The sequence below is a fragment of the Triticum urartu genome, chromosome 5A (genome assembly GCF_056163025.1).
Source record: "Triticum urartu cultivar PI428250 chromosome 5A, HENAU_Tu73, whole genome shotgun sequence".
In the NCBI taxonomy this organism is placed as follows: Eukaryota; Viridiplantae; Streptophyta; class Magnoliopsida; order Poales; family Poaceae; genus Triticum; species Triticum urartu.
Genome location: NC_141877.1, coordinates 557,704,360 through 557,720,076, shown reverse-complemented (window position 1 = coordinate 557,720,076; position 15,717 = coordinate 557,704,360). Strand labels below are relative to the sequence as shown.

At 49.4% G+C, this 15,717-nt stretch overlaps 1 pseudogene; it reads right to left on the bottom strand.

The window, feature by feature from the left end:
* Nucleotides 1-3,281: 3,281 nt before the first annotated feature.
* LOC125505947 (bisdemethoxycurcumin synthase-like) lies at nt 3,282-13,847 on the bottom strand (annotated as a pseudogene).
* Between the last annotated feature and the right edge of the window lie 1,870 nt (nt 13,848-15,717).

The window sequence follows — 15,717 nt, the reverse complement described above, 5'->3', positions numbered from 1 at the left end:
CAGAGACGCAACAGGGGGCCCATGAGGTAGGGGGCGCGCCCCCCCACCCTCGTGGCAAGGTGGTGGCCCCCTGGCCTTCATCTTTGGCAGGTATTTTTCTTATTTTCTGAAAAGTGTCTCCGTGAAGTTTCAGGTCATTCCGAGAACGTTTGCTCCTGCACATAAACAACACCATGGTAATTTTGCTGAAAACAGCGTCAGTCCGGGTTAGTTCCATTCAAATCATGCAAGTTAGAGTCCAAAACAAGGGAAAAAGTGTTTGGAAAAGTAGATACGTTGGAGACGTATCATTAGTTCATAATCTTTACTGAAAACTTGAATGCTGGCTTTACATATTTACAACAACAAGAGCAAACAGAGTTTTTAAAAGTTTTTCTTTATCACTTTTAGTTTATCAACTGAATTGCTTGAGGACAAGCAAAGGTTTAAGCTTGGGGGAGTTGATACGTCTCCGTCGTATCTACTTTTCCAAACAGTTTTGCCCTTGTTTTGGACTCTAGCTTGCATGATTTGAATAGAACTAACCCGGACTGACGCAGTATTCAGCAGAATTGCCATGGTGTTATTTGTGTGCAGAAATAAAAGTTCTTGGAATGACCTGAAAATCAACGGATAATTATTTTGGAATATATAATAAATACTGGAAGGAAGATCCATGTCAGGGGGGCCTCCACCTGTCCATGAGGGTGGGGGCGCGCCCTACCCCCTAGGCGCGCCCCCTTGCCTCGTGGGCCTCCTGACACTCCACCGACCTCAACCTGGACTCCATATATTCACTTTCGGGGAGAAAAAACCAGGGAGAAGGATTCATCATTTTTTACGATATGGAGCCGCCGCCAAGCCCTAAACTCTCTCGGGAGGGCTGATCTGGAGTCCGTTCGGGGCTCCAGAGAAGGGAATCCATCGCCATCGTCATCATCAACTATCCTCCATCACCAATTTCATAATGCTCACCGCCGTGCGTGAGTAATTCCATCGCAGGCTTGCTGGACAGTGATGGGTTGGATGAGATTTATCATGTAATCGAGTTAGTTTTGTTAGGGTTTGATCCCTAGTATCCACTATGTTCTAAGATTGATGTTGCTATGACTTTACTATGCTTAATGCTTGTCACTAGGGCCCGAGTGCCATGATTTCAGAGCTGAACCTATTATGTTTTCATCAATATATGAGAGTTCTTGATCCTATCTTGCAAGTCTATTGTCACCTATTATGTGTTATGATCCGTTAACCCCGAAGTGACAATAATCGGGATACTTACCGGTGACGACCGTAGGTTGAGGAGTTCATGTATTCACTATGTGTTAATGCTTTGTTCCGATACTCTATTAAAAGGAGGCCTTAATATCCCTTAGTTTCCAATAGGACCCCGCTGCCACGGGAGGGTAGGACAAAAGATGTCATGCAAGTTCTTTTTCATAAGCACGTATGACTATATTCGGAATACATGCCTACATTACATTGATGAACTGGAGCTAGTTCTGTGTCCCCCTAGGTTATGACTGTTACATGATGAACCGCATCCGGCATAATTCTCCATCACCGATCCATTGCCTACGAGCTTTCCATATATTGTTCTATGCTTATTTACTTTTCCATTGCTATAGTTATCATCACTACAAAACACCAAAAATATTACTTTGGCTACCGTTACCTTTTACCACCATTACCACTACTATCATATTACTTTGCTATTAAACACTTTGCTGCAGATATTAAGTTTCCAGGTGTGGTTGAATTGACAACTCAGCTGCTAATACTTGAGAATATTCTTTGGCTCCCCTTGTGTCAAATCAATAAATTTGGGTTGAATACTTTACCCTCGAAAACGGTTGCGATCCCCTATACTTGTGGGTTATCATCCCACGTTTAAAAAATGCCGGATGAAAAAGAACATTATAGGGCCCAAGCCGCTATTGTACCAGCTCGTTACAGAAACCGTACCCGCTACATGGACCGGCCTTGTCAGGGTGTGCCCTGAGCGAAATTCTGCCAATTTGATGCAGAACGCGTCGTATTTTGAAAAAAAAATTGACATACGGTTCTACCAATCTGGCCTATATTGGCTTAAAATATACAGATTTGCTTCTACTAGCAATTTTGTAACATACCATGATAAATACTGATGGGCCAAGTGACATAGAGCGAGGTGCTTTGTCCAGATTGTGTTCCTATTTCAGTCTTGATGCTATGAGGTGTCCAAAGTTGAATTTTTACATTACATTGGATGTTTGGATGCATGTGCACAAAGCAGTGCTTTGTTCATAGCTAAATCACTGGAAAAATACTATGTTCACAAGTGCTGGTTCACCATTAAGAGCAAACCGAGGACGACACGGTTTGGAAGCACTCGAATGATGGGGTCTATTCAGCGTCTACCGCCTATAAGACTCAATTCCTTGGCATGACCCACTCCTCCATGGATCTCATAGTTTGGGCCCCTCCAAAAGACAATTTTTTTGGTTGGTTGGCATTGCAAGATCAGACTTGGAACGCCTATTAGTTTGAAAGATGTCGGTGAGCAAATTGTGGACTTTATCCTCTTTGTAAAAGGGAATAAGAAACCGGAGCTCATCTATCCTTCAAGTGTGCTACACCCTTGAATTTTGGAGATTGGTCATCGAGAAGCTAGGCCTTGTACACATGAATACATCCACTTGGCATTTGGAGGGCTCCTTCAAGGATTGGTGGGACAAGAGAGAAGCTAGGCCTTGTACACATGGATACATTCACTTGGCATTTGGAGGGCTTTTTGAAGGATTGGTGGGACAAGAGAGCATGCATGCAAAACCAAACAGTCGAGCCATGATCTTCCTCACCATACTTGTCTCTTGGAAAATATGGACGAGAGAACTTATGCGTCTTTCGGCATAAGTGTGCCCTGCCACCAATCTTGTTGAACATCATCTTTGACGAGGTGAAACTATGGGTCACCACTGGTCCTAAAAAACTAAGACAAATTGTATTGCGCGAGTAATCGCCATGTTATGTTTTGAGGGACACTTGTAAAACTCTATTCTCTCCTTGATTAATAGACAAGGCAAAGCCACCGCTATAGAATAAAGATAAATGAAGGGAGAAACTCCAATGTCGATGCACATAGCCATGTTAAGTTGGCTCTTTCTTATTTTATTTTATTTTATTTTGAGGTAGAGTTGGCTGTTTCTTATAAGTCTACCCTTCATGTTTGGTGTCTGCTGCAGCAACCTAGCCCAGTCCAAGATCACCAAGTTACTACACAACCTCCAGAAACATATGATTCAGTTGCTCTTTAAGAATAGCTAGTTTTCCTTGAGGCTGCCTGCAGCGTGCAGCACCATGGTCTCGATTGTGATCCCCGGACCGAACGCCATCATCACACCCCACTCGGCCACCTCTTCTCCCCTTGCCCTATGCCGGCGCAGCTCATCGAGCACGAAGATCACCGTGGTGGCACTCATGTTCCCGTACTCTCTCAGCACCCGTCGACTCGCCACCAGCTTCTCGACGCCCAGCCCGAGCAGTTGCTCAACGTGGTCCAAAATCGCACGGCCACCAGGGTGGATCGCCCAGAAGAGATCGTTCCACTCAGCACTGATCCCAATAGATTCGAACGTGTCGATCAGACATCGCTCGATGTTGCTCTTCAGCAGCTTCGGCACCCGGATGGAGACGTGGAAGTCGAGGCCGCCTTTCGTGAGCCGTGTGGTGATCTCGTTCTCAGTCTCCGGTATCGTTGTCTGCGTGGCGAAGGCCATCTCGAACAGCGGGCGCTCAATGCAGTCGACGGGGTCGGCGCCGACGATGATGGCGCCTGCGCAGTCGCCGAATATGCCGTTGCCGAGGATGGTGTCGAGGCGACCCTCCTGGGCCCGTAGAACCCGATGAGGGTGAGCTCGGAGTAGGCCACAAGGACGCGCGCGCCGCGGTTGTTCTCGGTGAGCTCCTTGGCGAGCTGCAGTGCCCTGCCGCCACCGGAGCAGCCGTTGAGGTTGAGGATGGTGCGGGACACGGTGGGACGGAGGCCGAGCAGCGACGCCGGGCGGAGGTCGGCGCTGGGGCCTTCCCACCGGAGTATGTGCTGAAGACGAGGTGTGTGACGTCGGCGGCCGGGCGCCCCCACTCGGCGATGGCCCTGGCCGCGGCGGACACGGCGAGCTCGGGCACCGCGGCCGAGGCCATGTCTATCCGCGCGTCGAGGGTCAGCAGCGCGCGGTCGCTGAAGTCTGGGTGCGCACCGAGGAGCTCCTCGTAGAGGTGCACGTAGCGCCTCTCGATGCCCGAATTCTTACCTGGACAGGAGAACATTTTACATAGTAGCTCACCGCAAATATGCATGCATTTGGAAATTGGAAACGTAGGCTGATACGTTTATAGGTTACTAGGTTAGGTTTACGCTGCAGGTGCGGGGCATGCATGGTCTTACAGATTCTCTTGAGCTTGTCCTTGAGGTCGGCGTGGTGCTCGCTGTTGGTGACGCGGAAGTAGTAGTCAGCGTAGTCGTTCTGGAGCATGCAGCTCGCCGGGTTCGCTGTGCCGATTGCAAGCACGGCCGCCGGGCTGTCCGAGCGCTGCGCGTGACGGATCTGCTGGACGGTTGCTGTCGGTGTCAAAACCGGCGGATCTCGGGTAGGGGGTCCCGAACTGTGCGTCTAGGCCGGATGGTAACAGGAGGCAAGGAACACGATGTTTTACCCAGGTTCGGGCCCTCTTGATGGAGGTAAAACCCTACGTCCTGCTTGATTAATATTGATGATATGGGTAGTACAAGAGTAGATCTACCACGAGATCAAGGAGGCTAAACCCTAAAAGCTAGCCTATGGTATGATTGTTGTATGATGAAGTTGTCCTACGGACTAAAACCCTCCGGTTTCTATAGACACCGGAGAGGGTTAGGGTTACACAAAGTCAGTTACAATGGTAGGAGATCTTGAATATCCGCATCGCCAAGCTTGCCTTCCACGCCAAGGAAAGTCCCATCTGGACACGGGACGAAGTCTTCAATCTTGTATCTTCATAGTCCTGCAGTCCGTCTGAAGGTATGTTCCGGCTACCCGAACACCCCCTAATCCAGGACTCCCTCAGTAGCCCCTGAACCAGGCTTCAATGACGACGAGTCCGGCGCGTAGATTGTCTTCGGCATTGCAAGGCGGGTTCCTCCTCCAAATTCTTCATAAAAGTTTGTAAACACCAAGAGTAGTGTCCGGCTCTGCAAAATAAGTTTCCACATATTGCCACAGAGAGAATAATATTAATACCAATCTAATCTGCTGATGTATTCCGCAGCGTGACATCACACTACGGCCAAGCCTTTATTCGAATCGTTTTCACTTTTCCACCTCAGTGTGTTTTGCGAGGCGGTTTCCTTGGCACGTCTTGTCAAAGCAGAGATCGTGTCCCCTTTATTTACGGGATTCTCATCAATACGGACGTGGGTAACCCAATCGTGCCCGTTAGCATGTCTTCTCAATTAAAGGCGAGTCCCAAACGGTTACAGGGAGGGCTCCTGGTATTCAACCTCTTATAAAGAGACCAAGGCCTTACTCCTTTTCTCCAATCTCAAAACAAGTTCGCCTGTCGCCTCGAGTTCCAACACCCTAGGCTCCAGATTCCAGGCGCTTCGGACCTTCGACAATGTCCGGTTCTGACCTTCAGGGCCGATGGATGCCCTCCTCTGTCACGGAGGAGGACGTGCTAAAGTTGAGAGAGGCTAAGTTCTTGACCGCCGAAATTTTGCATAGGTTGCCTGCTCAAAGGCAGGCTATTCCCAGTCCCCAGCCCAGTGAGAGCATAGTGTTCAAGTCTCACTTCCTTCGGGGGTTAGGCTTCCCGATGGATCCCTTCGTGACGGGGATGATGTTCTATTATGGGCTGGAATTTCATGACTTAGCTCTGGAGTCCATCCTCCACATTTCCTCATTCATCGTTGTGTGCGAAGCGTTCCTCCGTATTACTCCTCACTTCAGGTTATGGCTCAAGACTTTTGGAGTGGAGCCGAAGATGATCGAGGGACGGCACGCAGAGTGCGGAGGCGCTATCATAAGTAAGAATGCTGATGCTCCATGGCCCAAGGGCTCCTTTCAAGAGGAGCTCGGCTTGTGGCAACGAGAGTGGTTCTATATCACCGCTCCCAGGAGCACCAAGTGGGTGGCGCCTCCTGCCTTTCGCTCGGGTCCCCCACCACGGCTAGCGTCATGGGAAACAAAGGATTAGATTGGGGGTTATCCAAAGACATGCCCTTGTTGCAGGGCCGCATTAGGGATCTCTTAGAAAGAGACCTCAACCTGGTCAAGGTGACGCAGGTCATGCTGATTCGCCGAACACTACCCGGCAAACGTTGCTCCCTTCGTCTCTGGGAGTTTAATCCGGAGGGACCACGAGCTCTCCAGCATTTTATGGGTGCAACGCCCGTGGAGATGTATAAAATGTTCTTCGGATCACAAGCAATGTGTCCGGATTTGACCGAGGACGCAGGTTTAAGCTGCAATCACCCGGATACTCAAGTAAGTAACCTTGTGCCTGGACTCGCTATCCGTAAAATTGTCATAAATTTGCCCCTAAAAGAGCTGTCCTTTTAAACAGGAGTGGATAGCGAAGGCAAAGCTGATCAGGTGTCCGACTCCCCTTCCTGAGACCAGGGCGGATCCCGTGCTAGTCAGGATGTTGAAGATCGTGCCTTTGGAGGGAAGTGAGGGGGAGGACAAGGAAACTATGCCCTCCTCGAAGGAGGCTGCTCCAAAGGGAAGAACCGACAATTCCTCTCCTAAGGGGAAGAAGAGGGCCGCCTCTGACGACCCGGAGACCATGGTCTCAAAGCGGGGGAAAAAGTCCTTGTCAGAGGGTCCGACGCCGGGGAGATCCTCGGCCGAACTACGCCCTCAAACGGATCAGCCCTCCAGCGAGCCATAAGTAGAGAAAGATTTTCCTTTAGAGGGATGAGAGGAATCCTTGCTTTTTATCTGAGAAGATTCACCGACATTTTACTTTGTAGCTCGGACCTCGGCCCTTCTCAGCAGAGCTCGTCTTCAGGGGATCTTCTTTCGGAGATGATGGAGAGTGAAACGCCTCCCCCTACCGTACCGCCTGGCGAGGCGGGCGACCCTGAGGTGTCGTCGCGGAGGGTTTCTCCGAATCCGGCAGGGTTGGAAGGTAGCCATATGTCCCCCCAAGGTTCTCCGTGTCCGGCGTTCGATGGAGGTCATAGGACGAGTCCGGCACCGTCCGATGCGCGGTCGGAGGAGTTGATGATTCTGCTGGGGCGAGCTTCTATCTCAAAGGAGCACCGTGCATTGATGGGTACGGTGATTGGAAGGATTTCGTCTGCGGAAAGCGGATTGCATGAGGCCATCAGAAGTTTGCTGACGGGTTTTGAGGTACGTTTGATAATGTACTTCTTTGTCAGTTGCGCATAAACAAGATGCGCCCTGTGTAGATAGTAGCCCCTGAGACTCTATGCGTTGTCAAAATTGACGGCGTGCAGAGGATCATAATCCCAGGTCTAAAATGTCGCCTTTGTATACAGGTGGCGAAATGTCCGGAATCGAGCCGAACTGATGATTTTGCCGAACTAAAGCGGCAACTTGACGTGGCAGATGCCGACATCGCGCTCGTCAACGAGCGGCTTGATGAGGCTCAAGGTATGCAATTCCTCGGGCAGCATCTGGTAAGAGGAGCTTTAGGCCAGTATCTTACAATGTGTGTGCTTAACGCAGATGGTGCGGCCGCCGTGGAGAGTCTTTGGGCGGAACTTGCCCGAGCTAAGGAACAAGCCAGGAAAAGTGATGCGGCTGCCGAGAAGGCCCTTGAAGAGCTGAGAGCCGAACAGGCTGCTCACTGCCGAAGCAAGAAGGAGATGGCCGTGATGGCTGTGAAGTTAAAAAGTGCTGCTGACCGTTGCAAGTTTCTTGAGAAAGAAGACCGGGCGAGACAAACGGACTTAGAGAAGGCCTTTGCTGATGCCAAGGACGCTCGCTCTACGATGAGAGCTGTGAAGGAGGAGTTGCGTCAGGCCGGACAGATTGCGGCTGGAAAGCCCTTTATGCTGCGGAGGAAGTTTTGCGATCCGAAGTTTGCTTCGTTGGACCGGATGTGGAGTGCGGAGGACACCTATCTGGATTTGGCAGCGAGTGCTGCTGATGCGATCGAATACTTTCGAGATCAAGAAGATCGCGAAGTGGAAAGGCTTTTCTGGTCGTAGTTCCAGAATTCAGAGCGTCCACTGGCAGTGGACGATCGTCTGGCTCAATGGGCCGAACTGAATAGATTGTCCGGACTCGCCATGAAGTACGTCATGGGTCATCTGTGGCCGGAGAGATCAGAGCCGAAGAGTTATTTCAGCTTGGTGCAGCAATTCCTTGACGCGGTGCCACGTATCAATGCGATGAAGAGGTCAGCACGCATAGAGGGCGCACGGATGGCTCTTGCCCGTGTCAAGACATACTGGGCAGAGATGGAGACCACCGTTGTTGCATCCCGAGATTCAGACAAAAGTCGAGTACCCTCCGAGCACTATTTTCAGGAAGTCCTTGAAGGCGCTCGTGTAATAGAGACACAGTGCTCGAAGGATGCTATGTTCTGATAGCATATGTAATTATAAAGCAATATTTTGATGAATTGTAGTAGCCTTTTATACTTGTGCCTTCAAGTATTTGGAACACCTCCTATGCGGCCGTTTTAAGATATATATATACAAAATCTGAAAGATTGCAGTCGTTGGCTTCAGCCCCCACGCACATAGTGCGGGGGTGCTCGCAGAAGGCGCATTTTCACACTTAATCCAACGTCTTGGTCCTACAAAGGAGGTGATAGCGCAGCGAGCTAGGCAACCGTACTATAATGCTTTAACACTTTCACTTAGCCATTGGAGCTTGACAATGGGACTATTTAGGTAGCCCCTGGTGGCGACTGCGCTCGCCCGAATTCGGGGCGCGTATGTGCCTGGCCGGGAAACGGCCCTTCGTCAATGCGTAGGAATCCTACAGATTCCGGAGAGTCATCGAGTGGCTGACCAGTCTCACGCCATATCATGACAGTCGGTTTTCGGCTTTCTCTACTGAGGTGCTCGCCTGGCCGAACCAGGGCACAATCGCAGTAGTTCTCCTGGTGCCGCCTTAGCCGATAGAGCGGAACGTAAGGCGGCCTAACATAGGAGCCAGGCAACCCAACATTTGACCAAAATCATGACTCGGAGCTGATGCATATAAGGCCAAACTCGCGACGCCGAACACTCCCTAAGGTATTCGGTCTTTATGAGAGCGGGCGAGGTAACGCTCTGAGGTATGAGCCCCTAGTGTCCAGGTACGCGCAAGAATTCCTGGTACTCTGCTTTTGGGGTTCATCCTCATCCTCGCTTCGTGTGTCGAGCCCCTTGTGTTCGGCGTTGAGTCTGCCGGATTGTTTGAAAACCCAAAAATCTCTGTGGGTATGGTTAGCAGGCTTTTCCGGGAGTGCTGTGTATTTGACATATCCTATCCAAGATTTTGTTTAGGTTGGATAGGTCGTCCCTGTTATCTTGGAGGGGCGGCTTTCTCTGATTCTGCCGTGAGCTTTTGAATCCAGCATTGACTGCCGTGCTCTTCGGACTTTTTTCCTTAGTCCGGCGATGGTCCTTATTGCGTCGTGGTTTTCCATTTTCATCCCTAGTTTCGGATGTACTTGGGTCACTAGTGCTGCATCTTGCCAACTAGCTGTCCCCTCCTGCGCAAAAGCGGGTCATGAGGCTTGTTAGTGCGTCCATTGTTCTTGGCTTTTCTTGGCCGAGGTGTCTGGCGAGCCATTCGTCTCGGACATTATGCCTAAAAGCCGCTAAGGCTTCAGCGTCCGGACAGTCGACTATCTGATTTTTTTAGTAAGAAATCTATTCCAGAATTGCCGAGCTGACTCTCCTGGCTGTTGAGTTATGTGACTAAGATCGTCTGCATCCGGAGGGCGGACATAGGTCCCTTGAAAATTTGCTCGGAAAGCGTCCTCGAGCTCTTCCCAACTTTCGATTGTGTTTTCAGGAAGACTTTTGAGCCAATGCCCGGCTGGCGCTTTAAGCTTGAGGGGTAAGTATTTTATGGCGTGGAGGTCATCTCCTCTAGCCATATGTATGTGGAGGATATAATCCTCGATCCAGACTCCAGGGTCTGTTGTTCCATCATATGCCTCTATGTTTACGGGTTTGAATCCCGCTGAAAATTCATAATCCAGGACCTCATCGGTGAAACATAGGGGGTGTGCGGCACCCCTGTATTTGGGTGTGCCGGATTCTGATAATGGCTTTACTGCATTGCTTACAAGAGCTTGCTTTCTTGGCCCGTAAATGGACCTGGCTGGGCCATGATTTGAATCCTTAAGTGGGTCGCATGCCGGCTTAAGTGCGGCGCTGCCTGCCGCTTTATGCTGGCCATGGGGTCGTCTATCCGACCATGTGGCTTTCTCACTTTTGGAATGCGAGGGCTCTAAGGCCTCCTCGTCGAATTCAGGCAGTAGCTTTCTCTTCGGATAGCTTTTAGTGCGGTGACTGTCGCCGTATTTGTCTGCGGTATTGATTACTTTACTCCATCTGATCCTGAGTGCATCTTCCGCCGTTTTTAGCTTCCGCTTATGCTTTTTCAGGCTGCTTGCGGTTGCAACGAGCCTTTTGTGGAGGTTCTTCTGCTTCGTGGGCTTGTCCGGCGTAGGGTCGTCCGGAATGCCATTTTCACCAGGGGAGGGATGTTCGGTTTCTCTATCCGGGTTGTCCTGTTGGGACGGTTGCTCTAAGGCATGCTCGTCGTCTACCGGCTCATCCTGCTCTATGGCTGGTTCTTTATCGAGGCGGGGCTTGGGTCGGCGTTTACGCCGACGCTTTGATTGTTTTTCGAGAGATCGATCACTCTTTCCATCCCCGTTTTCCTCGTTGTTGCTTCCTTTAGGGGTATCCACCATGTACACATCGTGAGATGAGGTGGCTGTCCAATGCCCTATAGGCGTTGGTTCTTGGTTGTCTCCTGCATCGTCATCCATACCATCGATGTCTTCGGAGTCGAAGTCGAGCATGTCGGTTAAGTCATCGACAGTGGCTACGAAGTGGGTGGTGGGTGGGTTTTGAATTTCTTCATCATCCGAATCCCATCCTTGCTGACCATAGTCCGGCCAGGGCTCTCCTGATAAAGAGAGAGACTTTAGCGAATTCAGGATGTCGCCGAAGGGCGAGTGCTGAAAGATGTCTGCGGCGGTGAACTCCATTATCGGCGCCCAATCGGATTCGATCGGCAGGGGCGCGGGGGGCTCGGAGTTCGGAAAGGAATCCGGCTCCTCGGAGTCAAGGGCCATGCGGAGTGCGGGGCTGGAGTTTGGCTCGATCGCCTCTGAGATCGCAGCCCCTGAGGCAGCGTCCAACCGCTGATCCTCGATCGGCGCAGTAGGCTCTGAATCAATGGTCAGAACCGATGCGTGTGCGGCCTCCAAGGCGTTGTTCGGCGGCAGAGCTATATCATGCCCATCGAGACAGTGCGGCGCGCTTGGCTGTGGCTCGAATCCGTCGAAGATCAAGTCCCCGCGGATTTCAGCCGTGTAGTTTAGGCTTCCAAACCTGACCTGATGGCCAGGGGCGTAGCTTTCGATCTTCTCAAGGTGGCCAAGCGACTTGGCCCGCAGTGCGAAGCCGCCAAAGACGAAGATCTATCCGGGGAGAAAAGTCTCACCCTGGACTGCATCGTTGTTAATGATCGAAGGAGCCATCGGGCCCTAAGGCGATGACACAGAGGAACTCTCAATGAAAGCACCAATGTCGGTGTCAAAACCGGCGGATCTCGGGTAGGGGGTCCCGAACTGTGCGTCTAGGCCGGATGGTAACAGGAGGCAAGGAACACGATGTTTTAACCAGGTTCGGGCCCTCTTGATGGAGATAAAACCCTACGTCCTACTTGATTAATATTGATGATATGGGTAGTACAAGAGTAGATCTACCACGAGATCAAGGAGGCTAAACCCTAAAAGCTAGCCTATGGTATGATTGTTGTATGATGAAGTTGTCCTATGGACTAAAACCCTCCGGTTTATATAGACACCGGAGAGGTTTAGGGTTACACAAAGTCGGTTACAATGATAGGAGATCTTGAATATCCGCATCGCCAAGCTTGCCTTCCACGCCAAGGAAAGTCCCATCTGGACACGGGACGAAGTCTTCAATCTTGTATCTTCATAGTCCTAGAGTCCGGCTGAAGGTATGGTCCGGCTACCCGAACACCCCCTAATCCAGGACTCCCTCAGTTGCCATGGACGTACGTACGTCGATCGCTAAACGCGGAGTACTACGGCTAGTTAGCTATCTCGTTGGCTTTCTAAACTTGCTTATTGTTTATTGAAGGATCCATCACAGGTCTTATATAAGACAACAGGCAGTGATTATCAAGTTGCAACATTGAATTAATCAAATTGACCAACATGTGAAGCAACAAGAAGAAAAAAAGTTCCGGTCTTAATGGTTGCGAGACCGGTGGCCACCTTCTCTCCATTTGTGCAATCGCACCACGTGAGGGAGTTGGAGATGGTGTACCATCAATGGGCTAGTGACTTCACATTGCGATCATGGATCACATGCAAGTCGTAGGGCGCGAAATGCTTTTGCTCATGAATGAATCATGCATGTTTTGTCAAAAAGGTCGAACCCCCTTGTATCATAACTACAAAGTCTACATATACGACCTTTCAAGCATCGCGCAACAACTCATCCTCCATCATTGAGTACCCCGTCATAGTGCTTATTTTAGGAACAAGAAAAAGTTCAACAAAAAAACTCGATGGCATTTGTCTGAATACCTGTCAGGTGTACTATCTGCTATGGACGGCGTCGGGGTGAAGGGTACCTGGCTACGGACGAAGCCTAGTTGGACGGCGGTGTTGTCCAGGGCGGGCGCGTGGGTGCGTCGGCTGTGGCTATGAACGTCCGGCAAAGTCTGGGAGGCCGACGGAGAGATATAATGACGACGTCGGACGAGAAGGATGCGAAAGCAGGGCAAAGGGGGGCATGGGCGGGGTGAAAGATAAATAGTCCGGAAGCGGGATTTGAGTTGATCGGGGGTGCTGAAGTCCTACGTGGCGGTGGTTCGAAGTCCTGTGAAGTTCCCCAATTTGGCCTGGTTTACGAAAATTCGGTCAAGCGGGCGTGTCCATGAACAAATAGGCGTCCACATTAGATGATAAACTATGGCCGAACAGCTTAGTCCGGATGTATAAGGACATTTTGAGGTCCTCGTCGGAGATGATCTGAGTAGAACATTTGATATATATTGTTGGACAACTAAACATGGCTTAATCTTCCGATGGAAAGAGCAACGTGGTGCTAACTTTTGCGTGGGATTCGTGGAAATCAATGCACCCGCCTGTCGCCCCATAGGGGGTTGATCCAACTTTTGATGAGGACATATCCAATGTTGACTTTCAAAACGGACACTACATTCGTCCATGAATCGAGAGGGGCCAGTCCGTCGACACGGATGCGGGAGCCGACGACTATCCAACCATAACCGCAAATGTCTGGTTACATTTCAGAGGAAATTTAGCGAAAGTGAACAAATTTGTTACATATTTAAAAGAACCAGACAAAATTCATTCATACTTGGGTAAATCTTACATAAAGCCAGAAGCTTTTCATCTAAATCGGAGCAAATTCATTATATTTCGACATATTTGAAGTTTTGAAATTAACCGTACTCTAAAGTTAGTCTAAATGATCGTTGGTGCCCATTCCCCATGTACAATCGGCCATGAGTGTCGGCGACCAAAGCTATTCGCCTCCGCAACTTGCTTTCTGTTAATCGGCCGGCGATGAAGAGCCCGCCAAGCTTGGCTTCAACGGAATGGGAGGAGTGGTGGACATCTTGGGACCCGAGCGCCGGCATCCTCCCATGCTCTACTCTTTCTCGCCACCGGTGGCGCCCGCGGATGTATTAGCTTCATCGTTGTGGCGGCGGGGTGCGGTCGAGGGGGAGCTCGCGACGTCGTCCTTGTCCGCTGCCTCGTCAATTTCCTTGAAGGCGACTTCTAACTCCGCTTAATGGAGGTCGCGGAGGATGTCGTGGAAGGAGCGGTAGGAGTCGAGCAGTGCTACCTGCTCGTCCACGTCCACGTTTGACATGATAGCCGTGTGGCGGCAAGTTGCTCATCCACGCGTCGGTGCTCATCGATGGTTTGGGATGTCGAACGCTTGCGTGGCCACGGTCTCGATGGCCACAAAGCCCCCCTCCCCCCGGAAGAATAATGTCCGGAGCTAAGAAGACAAATACATAACCGCATTGGATGGCAAAATATATCCGAACCGCGTGGTCCGGACAATTCGAAGGTCGACATTGGAATGCCCTAATGGCAGCTGTGGTGCGATTGGAATTGCACAAATTAGGTCAGTATACTACCTAAAATTCTCCAATAAAGTCTATAGTAAAGGGACTACACAGTACTCTACACAGTCATCCCCTTTCTCGTGGGAGCGGTGAACTCACGTTGTGCACACCGACACCTATGGATTAATCTATATCCACTTATAAAAGAAGGCGATATTTTTGATCCGTCATGCTATTTTACAGGATATTTTGTGATGTTTCGCTAATCAACCTGCAATTGAGTTTAAAGCTAGATTTTTTTTGCTTTAGCAAAAAACACACTGATGTTTTTGGTAATTAACCCATGTTAATTTTTTGCTTTTGCATGAGAACCCCTGATATTTGGGTTAATCAATCCACAATATATATCAAATGCTTTAAAAAATTCATATATTTTGAACCCTAACTTTAAATTTAACATGTTATATGTGAAATTTGATTAAAAATTGTGTAGAAACTGAATATGATGCTATGTTACATGTTAACTATTTAAAAATTGCTATTTAGGGTGCAACATTAACCAATAGCACATGGTCCGTCTCCCTTTCACATAAGCGTCGATCCAAATTAGAAATGAACACCTCAGCAAAATCAAGATTGGAGACAAAAGAAACGAGCTATAACCACGCATGCACACCTTGTCAAAACCTCACAAAAAAGCAGACTTCTCATCTTATGCAGAGATATGTCTTATGATTGAGAACATTCAAACTCGTTCTGGTTGTGTGAGCACCAAGGCCATCATCAGCGAGGGTGATAAGGAGGATATATAAGTGGCAACGCATATGGATACCATGTATTGAAATAAAGGACGTGGACCTATTAAGATCTTGAGTCATGATCATTTAGTTAGAGAAGTGTGGTATAGTTTATTTCGATGCATTGCATGGTTTCTTTTGCTAATTTCTTCAATTGGCTCTGCCTTATTTGATCGCACTTTTGGGAGCAAGGTTGTCAGAATCATGATTCTGCTATATGATTCTATGACTTTACGATCCAAGATTATCCCTCTGATTCTACAATTTTAGTTCTTAGAATCTACGTTCCTACGATCCTGATAGTGAAGATTCTACGATTTGCGATCCTACCATCGAAGCTCCGGTCCGATTCAAAATCGCTATTCTGACAACCTTGTTTGGGAGGACGTCGCAAACCCAGGTTACGTGTGTACGCAAACATTTCTCAACATCTTTTCATGCGGCGAACCAATATTTGGTTGGATGGTTAGAGGGATTGTGGTATCCCCAGTCCACTAGGATTCAAATCCTGGTCCTCGCATTTATTTTTGAATTTGTTTCAGATTTTATGACGATGCGCATTCAGTGGGAGGAGACGTTCCCGTCGATGAGGTGCCTACGATGACTTTGTAAATTTCAAGATGATATGCCAGCTT